This window comes from Rhinichthys klamathensis, unplaced genomic scaffold, assembly GCF_029890125.1.
Source record: "Rhinichthys klamathensis goyatoka isolate OS25496 unplaced genomic scaffold, OSU_Roscu_1.1 h1tg000231l_1, whole genome shotgun sequence".
Taxonomy (NCBI): domain Eukaryota; kingdom Metazoa; phylum Chordata; class Actinopteri; order Cypriniformes; family Leuciscidae; genus Rhinichthys; species Rhinichthys klamathensis.
The window spans coordinates 953,777-971,915 of NW_026606755.1; the positions used below are offsets into that span (position 1 = coordinate 953,777).

The 18,139-nt window shown below is 39.0% G+C and overlaps 1 protein-coding gene across 1 annotated transcript in view; it reads left to right on the forward strand.

The window, feature by feature from the left end:
- Positions 1-439: 439 nt before the first annotated feature.
- The window catches only part of ccdc120a (coiled-coil domain containing 120a), a 49,941-nt gene continuing 32,241 nt past the window's right edge, over positions 440-18,139 (forward strand). Inside the window, exon 1 of the mRNA XM_056265306.1 lies at positions 440-646. The gene's annotated coding sequence lies outside the window, so the exon portion shown is untranslated. The remainder of the gene's footprint in view (positions 647-18,139) is intronic.

An 18,139-nucleotide genomic window follows, 5' to 3' on the forward strand; every position in this document is an offset into this window, starting at 1 on the left:
TATATATATATATATATATTATTTATTTATGTATACTACTATTTTCTAACATAAAGGTTTTTGTTTATAATATAGGCTACTGTATATTATTATATTGTTATATATTATTTATGTGTGTGTATAAATAAATAGCTGAGTAGGCTACTGTGTGTATATATATATATATATATATATATATAAAGGGTCACAGAACATTAGCCTACTGTAAATATGTTTGTGAATTTATACATATATGTGCTAATTTGTATTATAATGTTCTTTATTTTATTTACATATTTTCAATTCATATAAATATAGAATAAAATGTTTTTATAAACATCACATATATATTTGATAGATGTGTTAGTGTTTCCAGTACTGTGGCACTGAACGGGTTAAAGCTGAAATGTGGCTGAATTGTGATTTGTTTGGTCGCTGTGTGTAGATCAAGGCAGGATAAAATAACTACAGCCCTTGCAGATGGGGGACGTATAGAGGAGGCTGCTGTGTAAACACAGGGGTGTGTGTTGAAGAACAGGCGAGGATGATGATGATTTGGAAATCAATGAGCAGAAGACAGTCATGCAGCTCAATGAAGGAGTAAAGATGCTCGGGAGATGACGCAGAGGGACGCACGTGGACGGGAGAGACTCCAGCATCCTCTCAGGTATTAAACGGTCCAGATGTTGTGGTTGTGAGGGGTTTAACTGAACAGCAGCATTGATCCGATGTTTCGTTGAGGAGATGCTGTGTTTGCATGCTGCACATGGTCTGCAGTGCAAAACAAACACATCTGAGGAGGAATTCCGCGACTGTTATTCACTTGCTGTTATTAACGCACGAGCTGTGTGCAGAAATGTAAAGCTTTATTTTTTTGCGTGTGTTATTTCGGAGGTCTGACTAAATATTTTTTTATTCTGTAGGCTATACACACACTTGTATCTGTAGGCTATACACGCTTAATGCCATTTCTTCTATTTTATGGCTGTTCTGTTTTTAACGATATTTTTGTACATATAAATATTGATTTTGAAGCATTCTAATATAATGCTGTGTAAGATCTTATCAGAGATCTCAGTGCGGTTGGCACAGTGTTTGGAGATGTGTCCTCGCCCCAGATTCACGCGCAGGATCAGGTACATTAATGGGGTCACTCACACGCACCTCATCGCGTTAACTGTTGTGATAATTCATTGTATATAATAATATAATTCATTATGTTAGTGTACTAGAGTGAAAGTTTAACTTGATGTATGCAGTGTTTGGACATTGAAACGCGTGGGAATGTTCAGTTGCTCTTGTGCGGAGACTTGGGCGTGTTCAAATTTCATCCGTACGCACTTTTCAGCGTTAATATTTATTATGGCACACTGTACTGATTTTCCTCAGAGCCTGGTTATTAAGCTTCTGCTAATAACTTTATCTTATATATATATATATATATATATATATATATATATATATATATATATATATATATATATATATATAGTCGTAGGTGAACATTTTTTGAGAAATACAAATATCTAAATATAAAAATATTGGCTCCAGTAGCTAGTCAAAGGGAGACATTGAAAAGACATATGTAAAATTACAAATTCTCACTATCATTTATTTGCTTATTAGCATTCATATAACAAGATTATTGGGGGTTTATTGGTAGCCTACTTATAAAGGACATATATTAATGCCCATAAGCAGTATATTAATTAGCAAAAATTAGGAGTTTATTGAGGCAAAAATCATAATAGTCAGTTAGTTCATTGTGTGTGTGTTTATATATATATATATATATACACTTATCTAAACTATTCTTTTGCTGCTTTGCATGCACTGTTTGGTCCTGGAAATATAATTTTAAGCACAATTCCCATCTGTGAGTCTTAAGTTACTCACTGAAACTGAAAGTGGACATACTTTGTTCACATTTGCAAGCATTTGCACATATTTGTTAAAAAATATCTGGAGGTTGTTTTGCTGGATCCATGCATCTCAATGATAGCCCAGTTGAACTTTATGAAACATGCAACTAGACCTTATGTTTCTCCTAGATATTTTTCTACACTTTTATGATACGGTAAACCCTCTGCTATATCATAAATATTTGGAGTCTCTCTCTGAGATCTGTAAAACACTGTCACGTGAAAGCAATAATATCACTAAACGTCTAATACGTTATGACTCACTCCTCAGCTTGAGGAGCCACGGAGCCAAAATCTTAGCCCATTATCCTCTTTACAGATCATAAGTGTAATCACAGGATTACGCTGAAGGGGAGAGAAAGAGCAGCTCTGAATGTGCAATCTGGGTTATGCCGCTGTAGGGGTGAAAAGGTCTCCCTGAATATAATTCTGCTAACCTATATTAAAAGGAGCGCTCACCACTAATCTATCTCTTTCTGGCCTTATGAAAGGGTGTGTGTGGATTTGTGCAGTTGGCAAATCTATTATGTGGGCCAAACACGTGGATGAGGTCTGGCAGTGGTCCGGAGGAACCTGCGCCTCTGCGTTTTTAGCTGCTGCTGTTTTATGTTAGGATTGGTGTATGTTTGGCTACTATAGGAAATCTAGAGCAGAGGATGCTGGAAACTTTGAAGGTGGATTTGCAAAAATGGGGCATTTATATTAGGCAATATGGGATGTAAGAGGCCAGATGAGGATAAGAGGAGGACAAGAATAGACTAGATTCGTCTAGTCTCTGAAGAAAAAGTTGATTTTTGCTAGTGCAATTCTCTCAGGCGCAATGCTAACGTGTTCTGGGTGGTTGCCGGGGTGTTGCCATGCCCTTGATAGAGTGTTCTGGGCGGATGCTAGGGTGTTCTGGTACGATTCCCAGCATACTGAAAAAAAAAAATTGGTGTAGGGTTTACTTGGAAACCATTTTCACTTTTCAATTATTTCAATTATTCACAAATAATTACAAAGTAAAACATTGAATTAAACGTGAAATTTTGAAGTAGAATCACTGAAATAGGATTTTCTTGTAAAATATTCTCCAATAATCTTTAATGTTATTCACAACTTCAAAAAAGTAGCTGATGCTTGTCCGTGCAAATTTCTCAGGCTTTATGTGTTCCAGGGCCAGTTGCATAAACTTAGCCATTATGTTAAGACTCTGTCTTAAGATCTAGTATGACCCACTAAGAGTTAGTCAAGGGACGGTTAGTCTTACTTTTCAGTATCAAATTAAGCCAATGTACATTTTTATGTAACGGACTTAAAACTTTAGCAGACTTTAACATAACTGAAAAAAGTTATGAAGAAAAAAAATTCGATGGCTAACTTGTAAGACTATTCGGTTTATGCAACCGGCCTCTGGTTGGTTGCCAGGGTGTTTCTATGCTGTTGCTAGAGTGTTCTGGGTGGTTGTTTTGATGCTCTGGGGGCAGTTGCATAAACATAGCCATTATGTTAAGACTGTCTTAAGAACTAGTATGACCATCACGTAGTTAGTTAGGGATAATCAGTCTTACTTTTAGCTATCAAGTTAGACCAATCTACGTTTTTATGTAACTGACTTTAAAAAAAAAATTACGAACTGTTTTAAAGGGATAGTTCACACACAAATTAAAATTCTGTCATTAATTACTCACCCTCATGTTGTTCTAAACCCGTAAGACTTTCATTCATCTTCAGAACACAAATGAAGATCTTTCTGTCCCCCCATTGACAGCTACACAACTAGTACTTTAAACGCTTCAAAAAGTTCATAAAAGATCGTAAAACTAATCCATATGGATTGACCGGTTTAGTCCAAATTTTCTGAAGAGACTCAATCGCTTTATATGATGAACAGATTTAATTTAGGCATTTATTCACATTTAAACATTCATCTATGCACACATCAGTAAACGGAAGCTCAAGCATGTTCACTTGAACCAATGAGGTTCATTCTCGTGTTACTCAGCACGTTTGAGCTTCAGTAAGAACCAATGAGGTTCATTCTCGTGTTACGCAGCACGTTTGAGCTTCAGCAAGAACCAATGAGGTTCATTCTCGTGTTACGCAGCACGTTTGAGCTTCAGTAAGAACCAATGAGGTTCATTCTCGTGTTACTCAGCACGTTTGAGCTTCAGTAAGAACCAATGAGGTTCATTCTCGTGTTACGCAGCACGTTTGAGCTTCAGCAAGAACCAATGAGGTTCATTCTCGTGTTACGCAGCACGTTTGAGCTTCTGTAAGAACCAATGAGGTTCATTCTCGTGTTACTCAGCACGTTTGAGCTTCAGTAAGAACCAATGAGGTTCATTCTCGTGTTACGCAGCACGTTTGAGCTTCAGCAAGAACCAATGAGGTTCATTCTCGTGTTACGCAGCACGTTTGAGCTTCAGTGAGAACCAATGAGGTTCATTCTCATGTTACGCAGCACGTTTGAGCTTCAGCAAGAACCAATGAGGTTCATTCTCGTGTTACGCAGCACGTTTGAGCTTCAGCAAGAACCAATGAGGTTCATTCTCGTGTTACTCAGCACGTTTGAGCTTCAGTGAGAACCAATGAGGTTCATTCTCGTGTTACGCAGCACGTTTGAGCTTCAGTAAGAACCAATGAGGTTCATTCTCGTGTTACGCAGCACGTTTGAGCTTCAGCAAGAACCAATGAGGTTCATTCTCGTGTTACGCAGCACATTTGAGCTTCAGCAAGAACCAATGAGGTTCATTCTCGTGTTACGCAGCACGTTTGAGCTTCAGCAAGAACCAATGAGGTTCATTCTCGTGTTACGCAGCACGTTTGAGCTTCAGTGAGAACCAATGAGGTTCATTCTCGTGTTACGCAGCACGTTTGAGCTTCAGTAAGAACCAATGAGGTTCATTCTCGTGTTACGCAGCACGTTTGAGCTTCAGCAAGAACCAATGAGGTTCATTCTCGTGTTACTCAGCACGTTTGAGCTTCAGTGAGAACCAATGAGGTTCATTCTCGTGTTACGCAGCACGTTTGAGCTTCAGTAAGAACCAATGAGGTTCATTCTCGTGTTACGCAGCACGTTTGAGCTTCAGCAAGAACCAATGAGGTTCATTCTCGTGTTACGCAGCACGTTTGAGCTTCAGCAAGAACCAATGAGGTTCATTCTCGTGTTACGCAGCACGTTTGAGCTTCAGCAAGAACCAATGAGGTTCATTCTCGTGTTACGCAGCACGTTTGAGCTTCAGCAAGAACCAATGAGGTTCATTCTCGTGTTACGCAGCACGTTTGAGCTTCAGCAAGAACCAATGAGGTTCATTCTCGTGTTACGCAGCACGTTTGAGCTTCAGTGAGAACCAATGAGGTTCATTCTCGTGTTACGCAGCACGTTTGAGCTTCAGTAAGAACCAATGAGGTTCATTCTCGTGTTACGCAGCACGTTTGAGCTTCAGCAAGAACCAATGAGGTTCATTCTCGTGTTACTCAGCACGTTTGAGCTTCAGTGAGAACCAATGAGGTTCATTCTTGTGTTACGCAGCACGTTTGAGCTTCAGCAAGAACCAATGAGGTTCATTCTCGTGTTACGCAGCACGTTTGAGCTTCAGCAAGAACCAATGAGGTTCATTCTCGTGTTACGCAGCACGTTTGAGCTTCTGCAAGAACCAATGAGGTTCATTCTCGTGTTACGCAGCACGTTTGAGCTTCAGTGAGAACCAATGAGGTTCATTCTCGTGTTACTCAGCACGTTTGAGCTTCTGCAAGAACCAATGAGGTTCATTCTCGTGTTACGCAGCACGTTTGAGCTTCAGTGAGAACCAATGAGGTTCATTCTCGTGTTACTCAGCATGTTTGAGCTTCAGTAAGAACCAATGAGGTTCATTCTCGTGTTACGCAGCACGCTTGAGCTTCTGCAAGAGCCAATGAGGTTCAAGAGGTTTGTTCTCGTGGGTCAAGCATGTACGGTTGAGCAGCTTCTGTTCATGTTCGCATGGTCAATGTTTATATGTAAATAAAAGCCTTAATTAAATCTGTTCATCATATAAAACGATTGAGTCTCTTCAGAAAATTTGGACTAAACCACTCAATTCATATGGGTTAGTTTTTGAAGCATCAAAGTAGTTGCGTAGCTGTCAATGGAGGGACAGAAAGCTCTTAGATTTTATTAAAAAGATCTTCATTTGTGTTCCGAAGATGAATGAAAGTCGTTCCAAGTCTTTGGAACGACACGAGGGTGAGCAATTAATGACAGAATTTTCATTTTTGGCTGAACTAACCTTATAGAGCAAAGGGAATATTAATGTTTGCCTTACAGAACAAGGGGGATATAGACAGATAAAGAAAAGTTAACAGTGGAGATCAGAGGTGAGGAGAGAAAGAGTTTGTTTGTGGAGTATAACTGGAGCAGTCTTTAACCTCACATTCTCTTATTTGACATTCAGAGCAGGCTCAGTGAATATTTTCAACTCAGTCTAAATCAAAGTTGCCTCTATCCCCGTCTCATCCCTTTCCCAGCCAGGATGTGCTATAGGAAAGAATGTGGGTTGCTTCGTGCATAATAAAGAGATTCTTAAAGTGAAGGTGCGTAGCTTAGCACTAACTACAAGGGCGCGCAAAAGTACTTTACCCACAGCCAGAGTGGAGCCTCGAGGGATGCGTAACGTTTGCCCACTCAAGAGGGTTGTTGGAGATAAGGCGTGCGTCAGTGCCAGGGTGTCAGTGACAGAGCTGGGTCAACACTCGGTCTGCGTCTCTCGCTCTCGGCTCAGTTTAATGAGTTTGTAATCACTCTCATGTCAGAAGGATGCTTGTGCCCTGGAGGGTTGGACGGTGTCGGCACAGAAGGAGCGCTGGAATTCATTCTGCTGAGACTCACGCTGTGCTGCTGTGCTGTTATTGAAATATGAAGGCTTATGAGCAATCCAAAAAGAAAAGAACACCTAAACCCCACAGAGGTTATGAAGCGAATTACACAAATATTTGCCATACTTTCCGAAGAACAATAAATACACCTTTAGTCTCCTGTGTGCAAGAGAGAGAGAGAGAGAGAGAGAGAGAGAGAGGTATGGTAATCTGAACCAACTCTATAGGAATCGGACAGTATGAAAACAGGTCACGCTGATCCAGGAAACCTCATATAGAAAGTAAATTATCGGTTAGAGATGGATGAGATCTGCTTTTCTACCCATTTTTCCAGTTATTCACGTGATGGTGGTGGAAGATGATGTTGAAAACTCACAAATCTTTGTGATAAAGTTCACAACATGGTCATGGTGGATTCCTTCATTCAATCTACTTTTATTTGTTTATTTATTTCCTGTAACTTTTATGTGTGTATGTTTGTTCCCTCTACCAGTCATTCATTTCATTTCATTTCATTTCATTCATTCATTCAACCTTTATTTATTTATTACCTCTACCTTTAATGCATGTATGTTTGTCTCTTCCATTTGTTTATTTATTTATTTATATAAGCCATCTTCCTTTAAACACACGCACGCGCACACACACACACACACACACACACACGCACACACGTTGATGGTTTGAAAAATATTGGTATATTTTGTATGAAAATGTAATGTTTTGTTCCATACAGTGAATGTCAATAGGGTTCAGTGTAGTTTGACTTTGAACCCCAATGCTCTTTAAAAATATTTTACGTAGTGGTTTGTTCAAGAAAGAATTTCATACAGATTTGGAATGAGTAAATGATTACAGAATTTTCATTCTTAGATGAACTATCCCTTTAAAATAAATGCAAACAAGGCTGCGAGAGGTAGATCTGGTTCTGTCTGGTTTTTTTCTTCTAAGGGTTTTACTATTGTGTGTGTTTGATGGTGATTGTTCACCCAGTAAAACCTTGAAAATGTCTTTGAAAAAAAGCAGCCTTGTTTTCATTCACATCAAATTAAATATGTCAACACTGTGGAGATCAAGAGATAAAGTTAATATTTACAGCATAGGCGAGCTAAATCTCAATCAACAGATTTAAAACATGTTAGCTGATATTGAGGGATAGTCTTAATCTTTTAAACTGGCGTGATGACCTTCACACCTCCTAAATAAGATCGGATTCACACAGACATATGGTGTCCTCTCGACTGTCATAACATACATGAATATCAATGCTTTGAGATTAATTTTTTATGTGGTTGGTGTGCACTCAGCTTAAAATCACTTGCCTTGACTAACTTACATGTATATTCAGTCTTATAGCTGATAAGTGCTAAAATGATTTCCCTCTAGGTCAGTTTTCTCCTGAAAAAAGAGCCTGTTATCTCCTCTATACTATAGGAGATCTCACTAATGCCTCAACATTTCACAAGTCCAAATCTCTGAGCTATTGCTATCCACAATTATTTTATAGTTATGTCAACAATTGTATCCAAGGAGGAAGTTTGAGGAAACATTTGAGACAGTGATGATACTTAAACCAAATGAGAACTACAATAAGTCTCCTGAGATATGCAACCACCTTTGAGCAATGAAATTGTCCACTAGGGCATTATGATCAATGCATCACACATCTCTCTGTGTTCTAAACTTCAGTGTATAGTAAAGTCATGTCAAGTCACCTTTATTTATATAGCGCTTTGTACAATACAGATTTATTCAAAGCAGCTTTACAGTGATAACAGGAAAATGACGAACACGGCGTGATTATGATTCGGGCTGCATCGCAAGTCAGAAATCAGATTAGTAAAGAATGATGTTTCAATGAATATTTGGCTGCAGGTTTACTTTTAATATAGGGTAAGAACTGAGAAGCATCTTTTCCATAGTCAATAATCGGGTGTGAAATACTAGAGACAAAACCCCGGTGCAGGCTCTGTTGTCTAAATGCTGTTTTAGGGGATCAGCTGATGGATGTGTGTGGTATAGAGTTTAGAAGATTAGTGGCTTTCAAAGGCTTTTCCCACGTCCTCTCGAGCATTAACTCCTGAAGGACAGTGCCGTGCCTCAAAACCTGCCACTTAACTCCGTCAGTTTGGGTTACTGGAGGTTTGAAGCTGTGATTTTTACACCTCAACATTAGCTAAAGCTTGCTAAACTTCTCTACAGATGATTGTGGAACACCTGATGCACAGCCATTATAACAATATATAATTATATATAAAAAGAAATGACCTGAGTGTTCAGCACGGAAGTGTGTATATACTCATATTTTTAAATTTTACAATTTAAATATTTTGTTATTGTTGTTAAACTGTGATTCTACACCCTGAATGCACACATGATCATTTCAGTGCTGAATGCCTGTGTAATTTAATGATAGGGTAACTAAAATGATAGATGGATGGATGGATAAAGACCTATCTCTGCATATACATGCACACACATACACAAACACACACGCTGTATATATAGTACAGCCTGCACACTACACAGGGATAGGAGAAAGTATTTAAACATTCAAACATCACTCAGTTCATGTTTCATTGAGTAACCAGTAATGCACAGTAGCATGCATGTAATGTGCTGGTCAAAATGGTTTATGTTTCTTTTAAATTCATCTATTTTTCACTTAAAGGACAACAAGAGTCCCATCAGAGTAATCCTTTGACTGATGGGCGTGTGGGACACAAACTGACTCCTGAAGCTCTCCTGAAAGCCTCATGGGATAGAAAGAAGGGCAGTGTTCAAAGAAATCAGTCGAGTGAGGCAAATTGAGGTGACAGTTTGGAAGCCAGCGTGGCCAATGGCTACGACCGCTCAGGCGGATTTAAAGTGACCTGTCCGTGCTCTGAAAGGGGGTGAACTTTTTGTGAACGGACATCCTCAAACGTTGCTTTAGTATTCGAGCACATTCCCTGAGTGAATTCACCTTGCAAGGTTGGCATTTTTGTGCGGTTTGGCCAGTCCGAAGGCCCCGTTGCTATGCCGAACATGAATTTGACCCCATCGGTTCAGTGCAGACATCTGGATGAGAGTCAGTCACCCAAACATGACGGTGACGGCCCAGATCCGCCCTCCCTGTGCCAGCACCCCAGGGGTGAAAGGTTATTGGCTGCGCATTCAGAGCTGCCAGCCTGCGATATGCCACTATTTTTAGTAGGGGATTTTTCGCGTTGTTGCCATGCAGCGGTTGGACTCCCGATCACTCTCAGCTCGATGTGTTGCTCCTGCTCATTGTGCAGTTTAGCTCGCTGAGCGTCGCGGCGCTGTGATGTCGAACTGTGACGGATCTCCGAGCTTCACTCGAGCAGAAAAATGTAGGTCATATTATAAAGCAAACACCTAGAGAGGCAGACGGAGAGAGAGCAAGAGACTGGCTATAAGGCATTAAAACCTACTCCAGCATGCACATTTTAAAGATGTTCTCTAACTTGCCGTTGGCTGGAGCCTCCACAGCCAGCCAGTGAACGATCAGGAGCAGGACGGGGGTGTGACTGTAGTGGGGCAAGAAAACCTCACAAAAGCGTTGCAGTGGTGTCAAGGACAGGCTGCCTGTTAGAGAAGGAATGAGCACAGTTATAAAGCACTCGGAAAACGGAAAGTGTAAAACAAAGCATCCCTGGGCCTCCAGATATAAAGAGATGCAGTTATGTCTTCATCGCGTGCTCTGACTTGGACGACCCTGTCCTTGCTTCCTCCGTTTGCAGAATGTGTTAAAGGGCTTGTGTGTTATATTCTGTGTTATATTGTGTTATATTCTGCAGTGTGACCTATAGGCGTGACCTCGAACGTTTTTGCAAACATGAGCTTTTCAGTCCTGAATACTTAAATATATATTGCAGTCATTATAATAATATAGAATTAAATTTGCATATATTCAGGTAATATATATATATATATATATATATATATTAGTGCTGTCAAACAATTAAAAAAAATGAACTAGTTAAGCGCTCGTTTTTTTCTGTAATTAATCGCGATTAACCGCAATTAATAAAAATTAATAATAAAGTTTTTTATTTATTTTTATATTGTAATAATTTCACATTTAATCTCCAAATGAATGTAGAAACAACATAAAGTAGCTTATATTTTGAATATTTGTTTAATGGCATATTTTTTTTATGAAAAAAGGCTTTCTCTAATGTCTCTGATGTCTCTTTGAAATAGATTTTTTCCCCCTCAATTTTAGGCATTAATTATAGTCTTTCAGCATTATAGTGTAATTGAAAGCGTTCATTTTTTAACATTCATTACTAGGCTTTAAATGATATCACAACTTCTAATAAGTGAACATAAAACAATCTTCACATAAACCCATTATAACAAATGCCACATTTACCTGTGCCATTCAATATATCATTGCTGAACTTTTTTTCTACTTACTGTTTTCGACACACACACACACACACACACACACACACACACACACACACACACACACACACACACACACACACAAACACAAACACAACCCCCCCCCCCACACACACACACACGCACACACATACATACTGTGTATATATATATATATAAAATTATAATGCATTTATATTTATTATATTTTCATAGTATTTTATGTTATTATATGGGTTGTATGTATGTATGCTATGTTTTTTATGTTATTATGTTGTTTTTGTTATACATTTGTCTGTTGTTGTGAATTTCTGTAGTGATTTGCTTTAATTTTCCTGAATAACAATCATATACTTGCGTTTAATTATTATGAAAAATTAATTGAATTCTTTTCTCTAGCTGTAGCATGTTTCTATAAAAGATTAATTATAAGCAATTAATTTCTCTTGGCACATGCAGATTAGACTGTGGAGACTCGTTGCTGCGTGAGGTAGTCTCAGAGTGAAGACAGGTGGTGATCTATTTTTAAACGCCCTTCTGAGCAGGTTCTGATTTTAGGATTGTTCACACCTTTATGAAGGACTGCAGTTAGGTTGTTGTAATGCTTCTCCTTGCCACAAACGGCGCACTTGCGCATCAAACCCCAGTTGCACACAAACACATTTCACTTGATATTGGGCACTTTTTGAACATTTTTAGTTTCTCTCAGACTCAGGTGCGTCAAAACAATAAATAGGATTTAGCATAATTCCAGATCCAGATACATATTATCGTCCATACCACAAATGTTAGGTGTGGGAATCAGCAGCAGCCTGATGATACAATATTATATTAATATGTGGGTCACGATATCGTAATATTGTTAAAAAATGTATTCAAAACTGACACTTTGCAATCATTTTTTACTCCATTTTTTCAGGTTTATCTGCTGTAGACTAGACTACAATGCTTAGTGTACGTTGAGGCTTCTTTTCCCCTCCATTTTCTGTGCTGTGGCCTATACCTTGAGCTTTTACTGCACTGCAGCACATCATTCTGTCTTTGGCTGTAGTTTATCATGCCTGTATTTCAGGAGGTTGCTCGTATACTATAATCCGTCCATTCTTGGCAGGCGTAATATTCCATGTATCCATCACAGTGTGAAAAGCTTTACACCCCATTATCGAAATCTGTTCTACCTTGTGTTTTGGACACTCTCCAGTGATATCCAAACAACATACAGACTGAAGCATCACAGATGACCTGGCAATATTTCTCATTGTGATTAGTATATCTTAGATCTTATATCATTCAGTTACATAAAACATTCTGTCATTTCACTCTTTGGGAGCAAACCCCAAACCTAAGGTTTTATTATTGATGCTTGTGTAACCGGTCCTACTCGACTCGGGAGAGTTAGGGTTAGGGTTAGGAACGGGGGCCTCTGGCGTGATGAACAAAGTGAGGTTTACATGCACAGCTCTTACTGGCCTACATCCATTACACTTGCTAAGGTATTTCCTCGGATATAAGACTGCAAAACAAGCCTTTTATTGCATTTGTTGTTAGCCTACCTTGATGGCTTTAGGTTTTGTCGACTGATATTATCCGCGCTTATATAATCACCAGTGCTGTTGATATGATATGTTCCCCCTACTGATGCCCACGGAGCTCTTGTGAAGACTGTGGGAGCTACAGGTCTTGACAAGTTAAAAGAGTGGTGAAGTGTTTGGGTTATTTTTCAGAGGTTATCTCAGCTTCCCTCATGAGCCGCAGCTGTTCAGCCTTTCTGAAGCACACAAACACAAGCAGATTGGGATTAAAGCACGTGGGTTTGGCCATTTCATCTCATCAAAGTGCATAAGAACCATAAAACACCGCTAACATCTCGTCTTCTAATACTCCAGCGGTGACTTATGAATGCCAGATGCTGTTGAAACACTTCCCAATAACCATGTGAAGCCTCGTGCGGGTTGCTTCCAAACATTAGACCCGTTTATGATTGGATTTCATAGGGGAAACTGCAAAAACGTGAATAAAACAAACGATTTTCGGTTTAAATTAAAGTTTGGACTCCATAGTGTTACAAGTGTTACAACTTACCAAAGATCCAGTGATCCATGGAAATTGACATGCAACCAGGAATCATGTTTCCTTACATTTATATGTGCCTGATTGCGATGCCGGGGAAATACATAAAGTCCAGCCCTAAAACTTGTATAGTTTTTGTCATTGTTTATTTAAAAACATCAAATTATGCAGAATATAAGATGGTAAATGTTTAATTGATGAGTTGTCAATGCAATATATAACAATACAATATATGGGGGGGTATGATTTTACCCCAAAATTCAACATATTGGCACAAAATGTTAACTGCAAATCCACGTTTGGCTGCCTGGAGTCTGTTTCTGTGAATTGCAGCGATCAATTTGCTTTTCTTTTCTATAGCTTTTGGCAGTCTGTAAAATTATACTTCAGATTTCTTGTCAAATCTGTGTGTACAGTAAATCTCAAAGCTCTTTACCGTTTTAGATCCCATTGGATGAGCCAGGATATTTTTTAATACAACTCCAATTGTGTTTGGCTAAAATAAGAAAAAAATCATGATGGCTTGAGGGTGAGTAAATTATGGGATAATTTTCACTTTTGGGTGAACTAACGCTTTAATGGACAGTCGGACACATACACACGGCAGCCATTGTAAGTCCACAAGACTGCAAGTGCACTTTTGCCATTTGGGACAGGGCCATAGTTGTGGTGTGGACTAAACTTAAACCTTTATCGTTATCATCCTTGGCGTGAACGGGCCTTAATACTGTGCGATTATGATGTGGATGTGTGATGTAGTCTAGAGATCTGAGCTTGATAAGTTGGCACTGCAGCAGCGGGTGGTGGAGGGGGTGAGGATAGGACACGCTGTTTGGATTTTTCTGCTTGGCAACTCGAGCCCCTCCCGCTCGGATTCAAAGCGGAGCGAAGAGGGGAATGTATGCTGTTTGAAGCTCTGCTTACAAGTCTACGCCGACTCCTGACGGGATCACACGCACAATCGCCGAGAGCCAGAGCGAGAAATTCTTCCAGGGCAGTGGGGCACTGCATGAAATAATAATCAAAACACTTAGATGAAAAATAGTCTGTGGCGGAGACTGCTGTGGTGCTGACAGAGGCTTTAATCAGAGGAAATTAATATATTCAAACAGTCTTACTGTAGACACAGTCTAAAGTTTCTATTGTGGAAGAGCAGAAATGGTCTTTAGCAGTGGTTCTTAACTTATTTTGCTCATCATGACTCATTACCCAGATTTTGTGAAGTTGTGAGACTCATCCTTAAAATAAGACTTAAAATTAGTAATATTAACTGTGTTGGTCCAGTAATATTCAAAATTATTATGCATCATAGGCTAAATAGGAAAGTTAACTACTCTCTCAGGAAAAAAAAAGGTACAAAAGCTGTCACTGGGACAGTACCCTTCAAAGGGTAATCTAATATGTAGGCTACCATTTAGGTACTAATATGTACACTTTTGGTACCAATATGTACCTTTGAGGGACTAAAATGCACTCTTTAGGTACAAATGTGTACCTTTTGAAAAGGTACCACCACAGTGACAGCTTTTGTACCTTTTTTTCTGAGCGTGAGTTTCTAATCATCTCTTTCTCAGCCCATCCTCGTTGCAAGTGAACTGGTATTTAATGTAGCCTGGGATTTTTTTCTAGTTTGTAGACACTCATACTTTGTCATTTATGGACTTGGACTTGGAAGAATGTATGTTTGTGTTTTGTCGCAGGACAGGCAGTTCATCAAGCGGTTCATGACTTTAAGAGGAAATAGAGGAAGCTTTGCTCAGGGATGTTCACATGACCGTACGCTTGTCTGTCATCCAGTGTGGAGTGGCGTCCTGTTGAGGGCAAGAACACCTTCAACACCACAATCCCAGAGACTCCCTGAGACCTGCACTCTTTTACACTTCTAGAATGAGTTTAACAGATATGCACATTGTTGAAGTATTTAGAACAAAGATCCAGAAGTGCAAAATGTATTTAGCATGTATGCAGCAGTATCATATCATCATCACAGAACAGAATTGTAAAAAATAACTTGTTTTTACAGTTTCTTCGGCTGTTGCTGAGGTGCTGTGAGTGGTTGCCAGGGTGTTGCTATGCATTTTCGTCCACCAGGGGGCAATCTTTGTAAGTAAAATAGCTTAGAAATGTAATAATTCACATTGAAATGTTTATTGTAAAAAAAGAGCCACACTGTGTCACCACAGTAAAGTGGGATAGGAGAAGGCATTTTAAGATTGAAAGTTCTCCGTTTAAGAATAGATGCAGTACCTGTTAAGTGTAGATCACTGAACTCTTAACAGTCATAGTGCTTTAACCACAGATAAACCCACAACTCTCCCCACAGTGAGCGTGAAGCTGTGGATTAAAGTAAAGGAGCATTTAGAGTTTGGATCTGCAGGGTTTTCCCCCCAGATTACTCCTGGAGAGGTTTTAGAGAAAGAAAGAAAGAAGGAGAGAGGAGCGAGCCAACTGGCGTGAAAATAAAAGAGAAGCGTTAAATATGTCAGAATCAGCTGTTACTCCACGATCTCCCTCCTACGATGCCTGGCTGCTGTGAAGCTATTGTCTTAGACTCCTTAAATCTCCTGCGTTCTTATGAAAACTTACTCCGACATCAAAGAGGTGTGTGTGTGTGTGTTTAAATCCGCTAAAAAATGCAGCATGAAAACAACACTTTATATATAGTCTGTTCTTAGGATGTGGTGTACCACTATATGAATTATTAAAGTCCTTTACACATCATTATGGTTTGGGATTTAGATGTTATAATAAGCAGTTAGTGTATGCAACGCTCATAGGCCTGGAAACATAGTTTGTTTCATCCAATGCCAATGCTTAAGGAGTACCACTGAAAATCCCTCTGAGCCCATCTCTTTCAGTGAATGGATGGGCACTAAGTCGTCAATCTGTGGTTCTCAGATGTGGAGAGTTGAGATCATTCTTTGACCGCTGGTCCGTTTTATGTTGGGGTTCTGAATGGGCAGCTGTTGGGTTTAAGGTCACTCCCTTTGGGCAGCATTTGTGGCCTTGGCTAATGGCAAACACCTGTGAAAGTCGGGAGGGGGGCGGAGAGCATTTATGTCACGATTTGTTAAACAGATGGCAAACATCTTCCTTTGGTTGTCCTGATCACCCCAGCTCATTTTGACTGTGCCAGATTTTCTCTCCCACTTTTTTATTTGTATAGCACTTTTCACAATATACGCTTCAAAGCGGCTTTACAGAAAATCATGAGGTTGGTGTTTATAATATCTTAATCTCTTCATTCCTATAGTCGTATTAAGCTGATTAGAGTTGGGCGATAATAAAGTTTACATTTTGTGACAAGCAATCAAGCTTTATATATATCACCCTATACACAAGTATCTTGTGTGTATTTGGGTAAAGATTTATCCAACTTTACATAAAGAGCTGCTGGGCAATAATATAGTTTACCTTTTGTGATGCTATAATTAATTAAGTATTTGAGATTTGCTATATGGTATATATAGTGCTTTATGTGAGTATACTGCATGTACCTGGATAAAGTTGGATATACTGTATATCCAACTTTCTAAATAGACCTGTGCAGTAATATAGTTTACATTTTGTGATGATTTAAAAAATCAAGCATTTACTCTATAGTAGCCTATATAGCCCCTTTCACACAGCGCTTTGAACCCGGCAAATTGCCAGAGTGCCTTCTGTGTGAACGCAAACACGACCCGGGACTGATGCCGGGATCGATGCCGGGTTGGGGACCTAGTAACATTGCCGTGTTCAGACCCAGAACGCGCGCTGTGTGAACAAAAGCCGTAACCAATGCCGTGTCGTAATGATGACGCTGAAGTAAAGTGAAAGCAGGCTAGTGAAACGGTACGTAATGGGCTAGTTTATGATCGAATCAGAGAAAAAAATGCACAAGCGTGGTTTCTCCAGAGAGAAATCGCAGCTCATAAACAAACTATACACGTTGCTGAGACATTACATGTCACATCGATGTCACGTGTCTTTCCGGAACATACACGGGTTGTGTGTGAACGCGCTCTCTGATTCCGGCAAATCACTGGCAGTGTGAATGAAGCAAAATCAAACGAACCCGGGTCAAATCCCGGGTCGCTTTATCCGTGTATTTTCCGGAATCTCTGTGTGAAAGGGGCTTATGTGACACTGGATCACAAGTCGCACGGGTATATTTGTGGCAATAGCCAAAAATGCATTGTATGCGTCAAAATTATCGTAAATTATTATTATTTTTCTTTTATGCCCCAAATCATTAGGATATTAAGTAAAGATCATGTTCCATGAAGATATTTTGTACATTTTCTACCGTTAACATATAAAACATTTATTTTTGTGAGTGAATGCAGCACAATAGAGAACATAAATGGACAACTTTAAAGGCGATTTTCTCAATGTTTCGATTATTTTGCACCCTCAGATTCCAGATTTTCAAATAGTTGTATCTTGGCCAAATATTGTCCTATCCTAACAAACCATACATCAGTGGAAAGCTTATTTATTCAGCAATTTCGTATGATGTATGAATGTCATAAAAAAAAATTAAATTTAAAAATGTGGATTTAAAAAAATTGACCCATGTGATTGGTTTTGTGGTCTAGGGTCACATACACCGCTTTACCTGAGTGTATTGTATGTATCCGGTTGGATATCCTTATATTTTCTTGTTTTTTCAAGATTTGTTTTAAGACTATTTCTACTTTTTTTTAAAGGAATGCCCTGGGTTAAATATAATAATATTGAATTTTTTATTATTATTAATGATTATTTGCAGTAATGCACTTACAATGGAAGTCTATAAGGAATGGCTTTTCATGTAGAAATCTGCAAAAAAAAAAAAATTCATTTAGATTACTATGTCGGTTTATGTGTGTGTACTTTATGCAGATAAAGCTGGATATATTTAGTTGCAAGTGTGAGTTAGTAATTCATTATGAGGTGATATGGAAATCTGTAATGTT